Source organism: Eubalaena glacialis, chromosome 17 (genome assembly GCF_028564815.1).
Source record: "Eubalaena glacialis isolate mEubGla1 chromosome 17, mEubGla1.1.hap2.+ XY, whole genome shotgun sequence".
In the NCBI taxonomy this organism is placed as follows: domain Eukaryota; kingdom Metazoa; phylum Chordata; class Mammalia; order Artiodactyla; family Balaenidae; genus Eubalaena; species Eubalaena glacialis.
The window spans coordinates 53,837,539-53,853,031 of NC_083732.1; the positions used below are offsets into that span (position 1 = coordinate 53,837,539).

At 41.3% G+C, this 15,493-nt stretch overlaps 1 protein-coding gene across 5 annotated transcripts in view; it reads right to left on the reverse strand.

Annotated features, from left to right (window-relative positions):
- The window catches only part of NCALD (neurocalcin delta), a 439,751-nt gene that overhangs the window by 15,439 nt on the left and 408,819 nt on the right, over positions 1 to 15,493 (reverse strand). The window lies entirely within an intron of this gene.

Below are 15,493 nucleotides of genomic sequence, written 5' to 3' on the forward strand. Positions count from 1 at the left end.
ATTGGTTACTTAGTTCTGCCTTATCTATTTGCAAGAGGTTAAGCCTGGCTTTAAAAAGACTGGGGTTCTAACACCCAATCCAAGTATTAGCAGGGAGAATTAAAGGAAAGGAACAAAAGAGAGCGAGCAAAAGAGATAACTTAGCACGTTTTAGACAACTGCAAATAAAGTGCTTGGGTACCTTCTGAGTATTACAAACACAGACATGAGTAAGGAAAACAGAAACCCATCTAATTCCATTAAATGCCACCAAGCTTGGTCAGTTATTTAAATCCACAAAGTCAAATCACTGTCAACATTGGGTTAGATGGTAAAGATGATGTTTCATAAAGTTGTTTATGTCCTATGATTGTGGTTTATGAAATGGGCCAAATTTTCCTTTTTAAAATACAAATAACTTCATATTTTCTCATCATAATAGTAGCACATCCATAGTAAAATAGTTAAATAACACAGTGATGCATAAAGACAAAGTTAGCATCATTTCAAATCTTAACACTTAAGAGATAACCACTGCCAGCATTTTGGTGTGTGTCCTTCTAGATTTTTCGTATGCGCCCTTAACTAAATATGCTATTAATAAATGTTTTAATATATTTACATTTAATATATTTACATTTTAATACATTTACATTTCAAAAAACAAGAATATATACCCTATGTTACATATTTTAAAACTTGATATAATGTGGGGAATAAAGGCAACTTTTATTAGATGGGGAAAAAACCTGTAATTATCATCTTCCCATTCACAGACCTATTCAACATTAACCGAGTGCCATATACCAGGCATGTTTCTAGCGCTGTGAATGCAAAGAGTGAGATGTGTCCCCTCCTCCTTAAGGGGTACCCAGTTGTGTATGTATGGAGGTGGTAGTGGCAGTAAGAGGACAACACAATAAAAATTCAAAACATGGTATCAGGGTAATGGACACGGTGCAGTGAGAGTACATAGAAAGGACACTCAAGCCAAAAGGGGCCATGGGTGCTATCAGGGAAGCCTTCTTGGAGGAGGTGATATCTGAGCTTAGTTCCCATGTCCAAAGTCTTATGATTTAAACATGGTTAAGATAAATCCCTTTTAATAAAGGGGCTGTGCACTTATATTTTACATTTTTCTTGTATTGGAAACATAGAATATATAAAACATAACACATCCCCATTTTAATAATGATTCCCAGTTTCTTTGAGATTTTCACTTTGTGGTGTTTGTTTATGTCTGCCTCCCTCCCACTGCAAGGTGAGCTCCTTGAGACGGAGTCTTGTTGAAGTTACTTTGTCTCTCTAGGGCCCATCACAAATAACATTGAGTGAGTTAATGAATGAAGAAATGACTGATAGACAGATAAATAATTACAACGTGGAAATATGGAATAACCTTCTTGGAAAAGGAGCGTTTCTGCCCCAAAGATGAGGCCCTGGCTTTCATACGGTTATTTGAGACACTAAAGGTATTTGGTAGTTAAGACTTGGTCTTGGGGTCTCTTCTGCCCTCTAATTTTATTGAGATCTAATTGTCAAAGAGCATCACATAAGTTTGAGGTATATGACATAAGACCTGATATATGTATATACTGGGAAATGATCACCACAGTAAGTCTAGTTAACATCCATCACCTCGCATAGCTACAGAATTCGTTTCTTCTGATGAGAACTTTTAAGATCTATTCTCTTAGTAACTTTCAAATATACAACACAATATTGTTAACTGTAGTCACCATGCTGTACATTGCATCCCCAGAACTTATGTATCTTACACTGTAACTGGAAGTTTGTACTTGCTGACCACCTTCACTCAATTCCCCCTCCCCCCGCCTTGGGATCTCTTAGATTGAATTACCTGTGTACCTGTCGCCCCCACTAAAAATAAACTTCTTGAGGGCAGGGTTTGCATCTCACACTGCTCAAATTCTTTGTTCTATCCACAGTTCAGGAAATGACAAACATCTTTATTAGTTGCCAAGTTGATTGCTTTTGTTTTCTGAGTTCTCACTGAAGGCAGAACCGGCCCACTCTGGCTCTGAGGCAGGCATCCCCCAAAGGGCAGCATGACAGAGCTTCCTCCCTATTAGCAGGACCAACAGTTGCCCGAAAGAACTTATTTACTTTCAAAGGTGCCCCTTTACGCAGAATCAGGCAAATACCATTTTATGCAAGAGCAAAATTAAACTACAACTCCAAGCAGAGCACAAACAGAATTTATAAATTGAACCTTTCAATAACTTTCACTTCCCTCTTGTGTCCCTTTTTTTTTTCTCCTGGAGGAAAAAAAGCAAAGTTGGAGAGGCTGTTTTGTATTAGAATTTTAAAACTGTCATTTAGTTGCTAAGTTGGCAATTTGCCTGAGGCAAGAATTCAGAAACATGAGGTAATACATAATACATGGATTTACAGAGCTCCGAAACATTTTATGGAATTTACAAGTAATTTTGAGTTTTCCTTTTGGTGAGTTCTTTAGAGGATAGCCCTTTGGTGTGGTATTCAATCAAATCACTGTTAGAATACTTTGGTTCCGTGCAAATTACAGAGTGCAAGGCCTTGGGAAAAAAATGCCACTTTGTTATTTAAATCCACTCTCTTAAAGAATGATTTGTTTCCCAGGATATATAAAAAACTGTTTCTTCAAAACCGAACTTAAGTTCCCTTCCCAACATTTAAAAAGTGCTTCTCATTTATTAGCTGTTTTTGCCCTAGAAACAAATTGCCTCAACATTTTGGCTAAGACTCCCAGTGAGACTGATCTGTGTGCAGCTATTTTTCCGGTAAACAGTAATTAAACCACATTTACAAATTCATTAGCACAGACAGGCCATAACACAAACAAAGCAGAAGAGCATGGAATAAGCTATCTGGGAAGCGGGTGTTTGCAATTTAGTCCAGAACTTGTTTCTGTAGATAACTACAAACACTTTACTAAGTATGATGTCTGAACTTGAGAAAACCATCTGGACTTGGTTAGGCTGTATGACAGAAATCTCCGGGGACATAGGATAGCATTTCATTCTTTGAGGGAGGAAGGGAAAGACAGAAAAATGCCTGACAATACCTTTTTTATTTTGGAAGACAGGAATTTCTGCTGTTTGAGTTGAAGAGGGGGAAAAAAATAACATTAAGGGAAATGCTACATTAATTAGCAGTCAAGAAAACAAATCATCTGGAGACAGAAGCTGCACCTCAGGTCACATCCATTTAATCACTCCATATTTGGTCATTAAAACATTTATTTTGTGCCAGTAGAACATAATGAGGAAAATTCAGGCCATGGAATAAAAATGCTTTTGGGTTCAAAGCCTGGCTTTACCATTGACTAGCTCTCAGGTAATTCACTTAGTTTCTTGGTGCACCTCAGTCTTCTCATCTGTGACATGAGTTCAGTTGTACAAGTTCATGTCTCACTGATTCTATGTGAGAATTAAACGAGACAGTCATATATGTAAAGCTCTGGCATTGAGTCAAGGCCAGATGCTATGGTCAGTGAAAACTGCATCTTATTCTTGATGACACTTCATATGTTATTCTATTGAACCTTCACAGCAACCCTGAATGATGGCAGGGTAGCTTTTGCCATTTTATAAGCGAAAGAAAGGAAGGAAGGAAGGAAACTCTGAGAGGCAAAGTGACTTGTCTCAAGTTACACAGCTTTTGAATGAGAGAGCCAAATGGGAAGTTTGATTTGCATGCGGCTGTCTACCGCTTTTTTTTTTTTACTATGCCCTACTAGCTTCACAGACAAGCACATATAGAAATTAAGACAATAGTTCCATACAAAGTCAGAAAGAAGTAGTTAGAGGGAAGAGACGACCTCCTATTAGAACTCACCCATTCCACAAATATGGGCTAAGTGTCTACCAGGAGGGAGGCATGGCTCAGGACATTGGGAATTCAGCAGGGAATAAACAGGCAAAGCTCCTGTTCTCATGCAGCTTACAGCCTAGTGGCAAGAGACAGACAATAAATAAGATAAGGGAAATGTTAGAAGGAGATGTGCCATGGAGCAAAGTAAGGTGAGTGGGGAATGCCAGGAATGGGTGGGTGGGTGTTGACCTTTTAAATAAAAAGCCAGGGAAGGCCCCTTTAAGAAAGTGATGTTTGTAAAAGACCAGAGAGGCAAGGAGGTAGCCATGGAGATGACTGAGAGAAGACCATTCCAGGCCGAGAAAACAGCAGATGAGAAGGGTCTACACGGGGAATATGCTTAGGACAGGGCTGGAGCAAGGGTGCGAGGAAAGGAAGGAGATGAGATGAGAAGAGTCATGAGGACCAGATGATGTGGGACCAGGAAGTAACTGGCTTGTACTCTGAGTGAGAGGCAGCCACTGCAGGATTTTTAGCAGAGAAATGATAGGAGTGATTTATATTCTAACAGGATCACTCTGGCTGCTGTGTTGAGAGAAAGCTAAAGAAGGGTAAGAGCAGCGGTGAGAAGACCAGTTAGGAGGCCACCACAATGACCCAGGCAAGAGATGACAGCGGGTGGAACCAGGGTAGCAGTGGAGGATGTGAGACTTAGTGGGATTCTGGACACAGCCTGAAGGTACAGTCAATAGGATTAGTTGACGGTTCAGCTGTAGGGTGTGAAAAAAAAGACAACAGTAAGGATGAAGTTGACATTTACTGAAATAAGAAAAATGCAGGAGAAGCAGGGCTTTGGGGTGAGGCAGGGGGCATGGGTATCAGTGCTAAGTTAGTTGTGCGTGTGTTAATTCTGATATGCTTATCATACATTTGATTGGAGATGTTGAGCAGGTAGTTGGATGTGTCTAAAGTTAGAGGAAGAGGTCCAGGGAGGCAATATAAATTTGGGAGTCATCAGCATATAGATAGTCTTTAGGGCAAAAGACAGGATGAGAATGCCAAGGAAGTGAATGTGGATGGAAAAGAGAAGGGGATAAGGACTGAGCCCTCCGTCGCCCTGCCATTTAGAATCTGAAAGAGGAGAAGGAACCAGCCAGGGAGGATGACAAGGACGGGCAGTGACGGGGTAGGAAGACACAGAGACTGAAAATGTGTCCCCTCTGGCATTGTGTCCTTCATGCCAGCTCGAGGGGGCACACGGAAGTGCTCAAAGCAGTGGGACGATGAGGACCGAGGCTTTTGGTTTCCTCTCTGAATCCTGTGCTCACTCCCCCACCCCAGCCTCTCCCGTCTCCGTAAAGGACATCAGCTTCCACCCAGCTGTTCACTCCAAACCCCTGGGACTCACCTATGATTCCTTGCACTTTCGTTCCATCAGCAGGTGCTGTCTAAACTTGTCTCTGTCTCTAAAATTGGTCTCAGATACACTCATTCTCACCATCTCCACTGTCATACCTCAGTCTGAACCATCATCGCCTCCTTCCTGAATGTCTACAACGCCCTCCTTGCTGGCTTCTCACTCTTGACTCTTGTTCTCCTTCCCTCTACCTGGCCCCGATCTGCTCTCCACTCCGCTCCCCAGAATGACCTTTAAAAAACACAAAACAGACCAGGTCACTCCTCTGCTTAAAGCTCTATATGGGCTTCCTAACACACTGAGAAGAAAATCCAGACTCCCTCCTTTGGCCCACAAGGCTCTGTGGAAGCTGGCCCTGGCCATCCCTGACTTCTTCTCAGCCCCCCTGCCCACGTACCCTGGCCTCCTGCACGCTCCAGCTTTTACCTCTTAAGGGCTTTTGCTTCAGGGCGTTGAAGAATACTTTTAAATAGCAATTGGGTCCTCAACCCTTTAGTTTAAATACCCCGTAAGATCTACCTACCTATCTATCTATCTACTATAAAATATATATAACATATATCATATACAATATATATTAATTTTTGCTGAATCTCAACTGCATTTCATTAAATGAAATATACACATATTCTATTAAACCTCAGCATTCTGTTATTCAGTAGTTTAATCTGAGATGGGCAATGTGAAATTTCCCAACTTATTTTGGGTCACATCCGGTCGCCCAGTGTCCAAAAAATAAATCTGGGGTTAATAATGACCACGGATGAAAAAGGAAAAATATACAAGACACCAAACCACCAACAAAGAACCATGCACAGGAATCTAAACTATGAAGTTTACTTTCCATCTAAAAAGAACTAAAAAAGGAATAGCTCTTAAAAATGATGCCACAGGGAAAGGAAATGGTGAGTAGGGAACAACCTTTTGGAATGCACGTGCTCCCTTCTTTATAATTTGTATCTGTGGATTGGAAAGAGCTGCAGCATTTCATTTCTGTGATTCCCCATAAGGTTCTAAAACTCTGTGAGTTAATTCTTCAATGCCCAGAGTTAGATTTTCCAGGAAAAAATCCATAACTTACCCTGGACAGCCTGGTCAACCTCAGAGGAAGTCTCAATGCAAAGTGCACTGAGGTCTCCTAAAATGGAATAGACAAGAAGCTAGCAGCTAAAGTCACGTTTAGCTGCAACAAGGAACACAGAGCCCACAGTGGTTTCCGAAAGAGGCCGGGTTAATTAAAACATTTGCCTGTTTGGAACATGTAGCCTTGTCCTCTAAGAGTTGCTTTGAATTTTCAACCAATGGAATGTCTAAATTATGAAAACATAACTGAAAAAAGGTTCCTAAAATGTAAGGAAGAAAGTGATAAAAGTTATAGGTTAATGGGAGGAAGCATTCATTTACCATCCCTGGGACATCAGATGTTTTAGCCATCTGAATTTTACAGGCGGCTAAAATCCAGCAAATTCATTTCAAGGTCAGTTGTCCTTAATTCTCACTGAAAAAAAAATGACTAAATAAAAACCCGAAGAGCACAGTTTCAGAAATTTCTCTTCAATGGAACTTTCCTCTCAGTGGAAGTTTGAAAGGAGACCATGTATATAAACTGGCATATTTACATATATAGTGGGAAAATTAGGAAATGAAACGCAGTGGTGCAGAGAGGGGAAAAAAATTAAAATATTACAGAGGGAGAACTGAAGTTATGTAATAATCTCACTAACTTAGTTGCCTTGACCAAAGAATGTTCTCTCCTCCAGCCTCTGGTACGATGAGCTCATATAAGGGAACACAACGTGCTCCCTACATCCTCATGTGGACCACAAAATGGCTTTGCTGGAACTGCTTGAACTATGTCACAAAGCCACTGCTTGCAGGGAGGCCTTCTTCCCAGTGAGGACGGGGTATTCGGACCCACATCTCCCGATTGAGGGGTCATACCTGTGCTCCTGGTCACACCCCTGCATTCACTCCCCCTGCAGAGAGGTGATGGGGTTTGAGGTGAGAACGTAACTGGTACAAAATAGACAGCGAGCAGGAGGCTCTCTAGAAGCAAATCCACCCTGCCTTCTGCCTTCCGTAGGCTCTGAGATAAAGCCCGGGAAACCCATCTGGTCTTCCCAGCGTGAGCAGGGCTTATGGTCTCTGAAATATCTGGGCCCTTGTTCTACAGAGCCTGAAGTTCAGACTGAGAAGGCCTGGCCTTGGGCTCTTTTCCGAGTTTTATTTTCCATAAAAAATAAAGTACAACCCATATTACTGCCAATAAAACATATATTTCTGATAGACTCTGAATAGAACGTTATCCAACAACAACCCTTTCCTTTGTTTCCCAAAATGGAAACAATCATTTTTAGTTTTGCTGACTGCCAAAGTGCTACATTATTATTATAAAAAATGTAAGTAATAAAGGGATATCAAAACTAGAATGTCAACACCCTCGCTCTGATCCAGTAGTACTTCATAAGAAATAACCACTATTAACAGTTTTATATATGCATATATATCATATTAGACATTTAAATGCACATATATGAAATGTGTACAGTCTAACCATAAACGGGATCATTTTCACTTAAAAGTATATTGTGGGCACTCTTCCCTGTTATACATATGGCTGTATCTCATCTTTTCAAATTGCTGAATTTTGATTGATTGACTGATTGATTCAACAGACAGTATTGAGCACTGACCTTGGGCCAAGCATTGAATTGGGTAGCTGATAGAATAATCAGTAACATGAGGCTTACAGCCCATTGCATGACATTGATTTAACTAATTCTCCTTGATGGCAATTTCGGTTGATTCCACTTTTCTTTCATTCCCTTGGCATCCACCTTAGTCATGGTTCCTGGATTCCTTCGGCAGTATTTATTACAAACATGTTCTTGATGTCTTTGACAAGTACCATGATCTCTAGACTCTCCCTTATAAATTCTCCAACAAGCCATTTTCCTCTAGAGCCTTTATATGCTAACCGTGCAAGAGTTTATACACCAGCTAGGATTAGAACTGAATTAGAATTGAAATTGGACTTGGCATTGCACCCCACCCCCTCTGCCTGTGTCACAGGCACACACACGCAAATTTGGCATTAGCTATTTCTAGTACCTAGGAGGCCACGTCCACCCTGTCACTACTGTCACCACATGAATGCCCCCTGTCTCATTTCAACCTGAAGAGCTATTTTACCCAAACAGCACTCTAAATCCTTTGTGGCTTAATACTCAGCTCCTGACTTTTCATGCCCACTCCTTTCCCCCCACTTCAAGTCTAGCTAATGGCTGACTCCCACGCCCCACCCACTCCTAGATTGCCGGCAACTGGAGGTGAACTTACATTGCATACTTAAAGTGCCCTTAAGTAAGTGGCTTTGAGTAAATGGACAGGGGCCATACTAGACTACATGCAGAAACTACAAAGCTGATCCAAAGAAAGAAATTGTTGGAGTGCCTGAGGTCAAGGTCTTCGGATGAAGTGCACGTGTCCCCTTGCCATCAGTGCACCTGGCCATCAGGCCACTGCCTCAGAGCTGCCTTTCTGGGCCGCCTCGTGGCAGATGCCAGGTCAGGGCCAGCTGCAGGGAGGGAAAGAGAGGGAAGCTCTGAGGGCCCTCAACCATTCTCCAGGGCTGCCACAGGCTAAGACCCTACCTTGGCTGACTTCCATGGAATTCCTATTTTGATAAATTTCTGCTTAGCTAAATATACTAAATATTCTCTTATTTATTTATTTATTTGGCCATGCTGTGCAGCATGTGGGATCTTAGTTCCCCAAGCAGGGATCGAACCCGCGCCCCCTGCAGTGGAAGCGTGGAGTCCTAACCACTGGACCGCCAGGGAAGTCCAATATTCTCTTATTTAAAAGACAGGAAGTACTACTTTGGGTTTTGATAAAACCATACAGCAGAAGAGTGAGCCGTTATGGACTCAGGAGGGCAAATAGATCAGCTATGGGGATCCAGGCCTCATCATGTAATTAGCAGCCAGAGGTACAAGAGGAGCTCAAGTCTCCATTTTTAGACATTCTCCAGGGGCCACAAATGCATTTAGCTAATTGATACAAGCCCCTCCATGGAGTCTAAGAATAGTTTATAATTCTTTTTTATTTATTCAGCAAGCATGTGTTTAACATCTACTGTTTCCTGGCTTAAAATGAATATTCCTACAAAAATAGCATCCTACGTAAGATAGGGAAAGGAAGGGAGGGAGTCTGGTATTCTGGTTGCAGCTCAGAGTATTTTCATTAATATTTTATTTTTACAGTTTTTGCAATTTTGTTGGTGAGAGGGATATTATATCTTGGTTTTACTCCACGGGGCTTAGAGGGGCTTAAGAAGCTAACCATCATGACAAATTCATGCAGCTCGTGGTCCCAGGGGAGTAGCGTGAGAACCACCCTCCCACTCTCAGCCCTTCCACATCTCTGGCTGGATCACTTCTGGTATTCGAATGCTTCTGTTGGAAGGTGGTGATCAGTCCATCTCTATCCTGGCCAGTGTGGCTAAAATATTAACGTCTGTCCATCAAACTTACGTACAAGTCAGAAGTAAAATAATTGGCTGACAAGGAGAGACTATGAAGTAACTTCTTTTAACCTCTTGAGCCTTTTGTGTCCTCCAGCAAGGCGTGTGGAAAGAGAATTGGACTTGGTAGCAAAGGAACTGAATTAAAGTCCTTATTATAATACAGTGTTATGTGACCTTGGGAAAGTCATTTGACCTCTCTAAGGGTCTCATTCTTCTACAGTAAAATAGACGTACTAACACCTCTCTCATGGGGCTGTTTGGTGAGAAAACAGGAAATGAGAAAAAGGAATCCTGATGAGTGAGGGAAAACTCAGTATTGTGTCTGGCATCTAGCAGGTGCTCAGTAAACATTGACTCTTAATCTGAATGAGATAAGGATTCAGTTTGGTGGGTTGCTGACAAAGATGAGCCCTCCAGAGTCATCCCCCTTTTTTCCATGAAGAATTAGAAAGAACAAGAGCAAGAATGTGACATGAGAGAAAGAAAGAGAACCACTGTCAGCTTCCTGCCTGACTCCCCCCTTGGATCACTTGCCAGATGTGAAAGACATTTGTGGGTTTGCACCCAGAGAGGACTCCTGCCAGACCCCTGGCTGAATGTTTTCCCTGCATAGAAGGCATTATTTTAACCAGAAATTAAGCAAAGAGGTTCCCATTGGAGAAGCAGCTAATGGACAGCAGGACACTGTTTCTTTCTCTGGTCTTCCCTCCTGAGGCTGGGAAGTGGGGCTGGGGCAGAATCAGAGCAGGCTCAGAGAAGTCCCATGGCGAATCGGCCTTCCAGCAATGGGATGGTCCTACTGCCCTAAGGAGGACTTACAACCCGTTCTCAGGTCTGGCTGGACAAGAATGCTATTTTCAGAACAAACTGGATACAAGTTGGTACCACTAACAAACATAGGGTATCAATGACTCACAAAATCAATTCTTCTCTACCTGGGGTAAGAAATGATTCTCCGTTGTTTTATTACTTTTTTTAACTGTCTTTTCTAAGATCAGAGGTGAAAAAGAGGAATAAACTGGTTTTAAAAAAACTCCATTTATCATTAGGGGGAAAAAAACAGCCATAGGAAAATCCTTGTCTCGCAACTTATTTCCAATTACTGCTGCCATTTCTTAATGCAGACCTTCATCATCTCCCACCTGAATTCAGAAATATTAACTGCTCTCCAGGCTTAAGACTCTGCATCTGATCATGTCATGTTATTTCTCAAAAATCTTCCATGTTCCCTACTGATGACAGATTAAAGGCTAAAGCCCATAGCTTGGTCCTCAGGGCCCTTCCAGGTTGCATCCCAACCTCATCAGAACGACCGAATTCGTCACTCTATCCTGAACTTGACACACACTTTTATTTCCACTCCAATCCTCACACTGGTCCAGGGAATGAAGCTTATGAGAGAATAAACTTAAAACCCTTTGTAAACACTGAAGTGTTTCCCAATAGTCAATATTATAACAATGAGTCTCTCCTTCTCTACCTGTTGAAATCTTACTTGGTGTCAGGTGGAGATTATTACTTCCTACATTCAGCTGCCCTTTCTCTTCTAAGTGAGCATTAAGCGTATCTGTGGAGTTTTGTTGGCATTTCTCTTTACGGCTCTGAGAACGATGCTGGCATGTGGTAGATGCCTAAGAAACGATGGCTCTATTCCACTGAGCTTATTTTCTACTAACCTTAAAGAGTATTACATTGCTTGTGTCACTTTAAAGAATTCCACTGATATTTAAAGAATGCCAAGGGTATGCAGGGCACTACACCAGCGGCCCAATGCCACAAATTGAAATAAAGCATAGCCCCTTCTTGAATGTTTACAGGGCTTTCACATATACTGTTTCAGCAGATCCTTGAAATATCGTGAGAAAGGAAGGGGCAATATCAATTACTTATATTAAAGAAATTGAGGGTGACGATGTAAGGATTTCCCCAAGGTACCATGGCTGATAAGTTTCAACGGTGGACGTAGGACACAGAGCTTCATCCTCTGTCCACTCAGCACAGCACCTTGTGGCAGAAAACAGAGCAAAGCCTCAGGGGGTATGTTGCCAAGTGTTGGAGGATGTGTGCAGGTCTGTGTGCTTAAGAAAAGCCTTCCTGTCTAGTTATTTACACTCTGCTTACTATTTCCATTTCTTGTTAAGAGAAAATGAAAATGGAAGCTTAATCTGAAAAGAGGGAAGGTGAAAATATATCCACAAAGTGATAAAAATGCAACAAATTCAAACAAAGGATCCCCACCAGCTCTGAAAGAGGTTCTGTGTCCAACTAGGCGAGCCCTTCCTTGTTTAAACCTGTGTGTGTGCCTGGGAGAGTTTTCTAACTTATCTTGCACACCCACCTGCCCCCTTGCCAGTGGGGACGCCCTAACCTTTTCCCTATTTCTAAATTCCGATAGGAGTGGTTCTCTTCTATGGAGCTACCATTTTCCCCCTCTACATTCTCTTACATTATAGCAAACATTTAAAAACAATGTAGAATCAGTGCAAAAAAATGTTTTCAAAATATTCTCAAGCTGTTCCGAAAAGCTGGCAGCGTTTTCCTGGCATGTCACTACCGGGGTGGGGTTGGCGGAAGCCGTATCAGGTAGACGTCACACTGGCTAATGCGGCAAGGACAGCAGAGGCGGCATCCTGCACTCCACGCCCTGCACACGCACAGAAACCCACGTCGCGGTACCTGGGCTGGCAAACCACAGCGTGCCCCGACTTCAGCAGAAGACGTTGTAAAGAAAATTGCATTGTGCCTTTTCCTGAATAATGCGACTTCTGCCCTTTTCTATTTTATCTTGCAGCACCAAAGGGCTTATTAGTACACATAGCTTAGTAGTTATGGTGGCAGCAAATACAGCCTCAGTGTGAAGCTGCCGAGATGAACTAAAGAGAGGAGACTGTCGGGCTATGCATTCATCATGTGTAACTAGCAAAACGCCTTAAATTTATGAAACAGGCAAACAGTGTGGACTCAGAAGCACCAATGGAATCGTATAACAAACGGCTGGAACTGACAACCTAAATCTTTCTCATTGTTGACAGATCCAAAGATTCAAATATGCTTACTCTTACATAAAATTTGGGCTTTATGAGTTGGGTTGCAACAAAGATGGTTATAGGAAAAAAATAATGAAAATCTCAAATTTACCCAAATAATTTTATTGAAAGAGAAAGCAATAATGGAAGAGTATTGTATTATATGTAACTATTCTATTTGAATAATGAGGAAGATAAATTTGCCAGTACTCCTCTTTCCCTTCACTAACGAATTATACGATGTGCAACAGTGTATAAAATGATACAGAACATTATTCCAGTCCTCTGAGTTGACTGCTTGTTTCTTTAGAGCAGCATTTTCCATTATAAGGAAATTATGCAAAATTAGAATTTGATTGTATATGTACAGGAAGTAATAATACAAGAACACAGAAGTGAAGTAAAAGCATTAGAATTAACACACTTCAGTAATCAAAACTGAGTTGGATCCATTTTTAAATAAAAAAGACAAACATCTAAATTTTTTTTTTTTGGATTTTGAATTTTATTTTACATATTTTTTTATACAGTAGATTCTTATTAGTTATCCATTTTATACATATTAGTGTATATATGTCAATCCCAATCTCCCAATTCATCCCACCACCACCACCCTGCCCCCGCCCCTGCTTTCCCTCCTTGGTGTCCATACGTTTGTTCTCTACATCTGTGTCTCAATTTCTGCCCTGCAAATTGGTTCATCTGTACCATTTTTCTAGGTTCCACATATATGCATTAACATACGATATTTGTTTTTCTCTTTCTGACTTACTTCACTCTGTATGACAGTCTCTAGATCCATCCACGTCTCTACAAATGACCCAATATCGTTCCTTTTTATGGCTGAGTAATATTCCATTGCATATATGTACCACATCTTCTTTATCCATTCGTCTGTCGATGGGCATTTAGGTTGCTTCCATGACCTGGCTATTGTAAATAGTGCTGCAATGAACATTGGGGTGCATGTATCTTTTTGAATTATGGTTTTCTCTGGATATATGCCCAATAGTGGGATTGCTGGGTCATATGGTAATTCTATTTTTAGTTTTTTAAGGAATCTCCATACTGTTCTCCATAGTGGCTGTATCAATTTATATTCCCACCAACAGTGCAAGAGGGGTCCCTTTTCTCCACACCCTCTCCAGCATTTCAAACATCTAAATTTCAACAGTGGTATGCATGTAGTTTAAATCATTTCTTTCATTTAGATTACAAGAATCTTAAATATGCATTAAAAGGTATACTTTTAAATGTTTAAATTTATCCCCAATAGATCAAATAATGCAACTGAGAAGTTAGAACGAACACTCCTCCTGGAATAAAATTGTGAGCTGTGTATACAGGAAAAGCTTGGAGTAATGTCTTTATTCAAGGAGATCCCAATTCCTTTTGAATTATTTCACAAGAATTTCCTGAGAGTGCACTGTGCACCTGGGACTGTCCAAGACAGTGGATTCAAATAATTATTATATAGGATGAAATGGCAGGGAGACTGGTCAGCTGGTAAACCAGATAGACTATTATTTCACATAAAAGACATGGTCTCTATACTCAAGGAGCATAATCTAAACAAGGTAATCACATATCACACATAAACAATGAGGGTAGGTGTTCTTTTCACTGTGTGATTGGGTTAAGAAGTATTTAGAATGACTGAATTTTGCCTATAACCCTACCTATGAAAAGAGGTAAAGGTGGCTCTATGGTCACATGGGAAGTGGATACAGGTGAGACAAAGAGAAAGTGATGCTTTTCTCTTGAAACTTCCCTGCCCCTCATTCCTCTGACTCCCTCAAAAAACACTGTGCTGTGAGTGACACTACAAATTCTGAGGCTGTTTTCATTAGTCATAGATACCAGAAGAAACAGGATGACAATAAACTAATCTCTTCTTGGATTTATGAGGACATCATATCAGATTCAAATTATAAAAACACCCTGAGGATGCAGCTAAAGGTAAAGCTCTGGACAAGCATCTCGAGACCAAGTTTTGTGTGAAATCTGCTCCTCTCTCCTTGGGTGGGAATGCAAATGGGGTGAACAAAGGTTCCCTCCAACTCTAGGAATAACAACAGTAAGTGGGAAAGGATCCCCTGGAATGAGGTGTTGGATGGGAAATCACAGAGGTGGCGTGGAGTGTGTGTCCTCACTTAACTCCCGAGAGAAGGCAGAAAGACTGAAATGCAAAGAGTACGTGGCATTGACTTGGAAGAAGTACCCATGTGTCTTCCAAGGAGAATACAATTTGTTGTTGGAAGGATCAAAGACCCAGCAAGGCTCAGTCCCTGAGCCACCACTCCACTTCCATGTCCCCTTTCTCCCTTCCTCAACTCCCACCATCCTTGGCATTCAGCGTCCTCACGATCAACCTCCATCCAACCTTCTTTCTGCCATGCTCACCTCATCCCACCAGTGTTCACCTGCTGCAAGCAGGGTAGCACGGCAGTTGTGAGCTAGGTTTATTTAGACCTCAACTGGAATCCTAGCTCTGCTTTGCCAGCAGAATATCTCTTACCACCACCTCTTCCCAGAGCCAAAAAAAAAAAGTTAGCTTTTTGAAACTAGAGCATTTAAAACAATTCCATTTCCAAAGAGAATCATCATGGCTTTACGTTTGCATAATTCAAACTTCATCTGGGTGTTTTTCATAGTCACAGAAACAACCCCAAAGTAATAGAGAAGCTCCAACGCTAGCAAGACAGAGTGTGCTTGCAGACTTTAAAG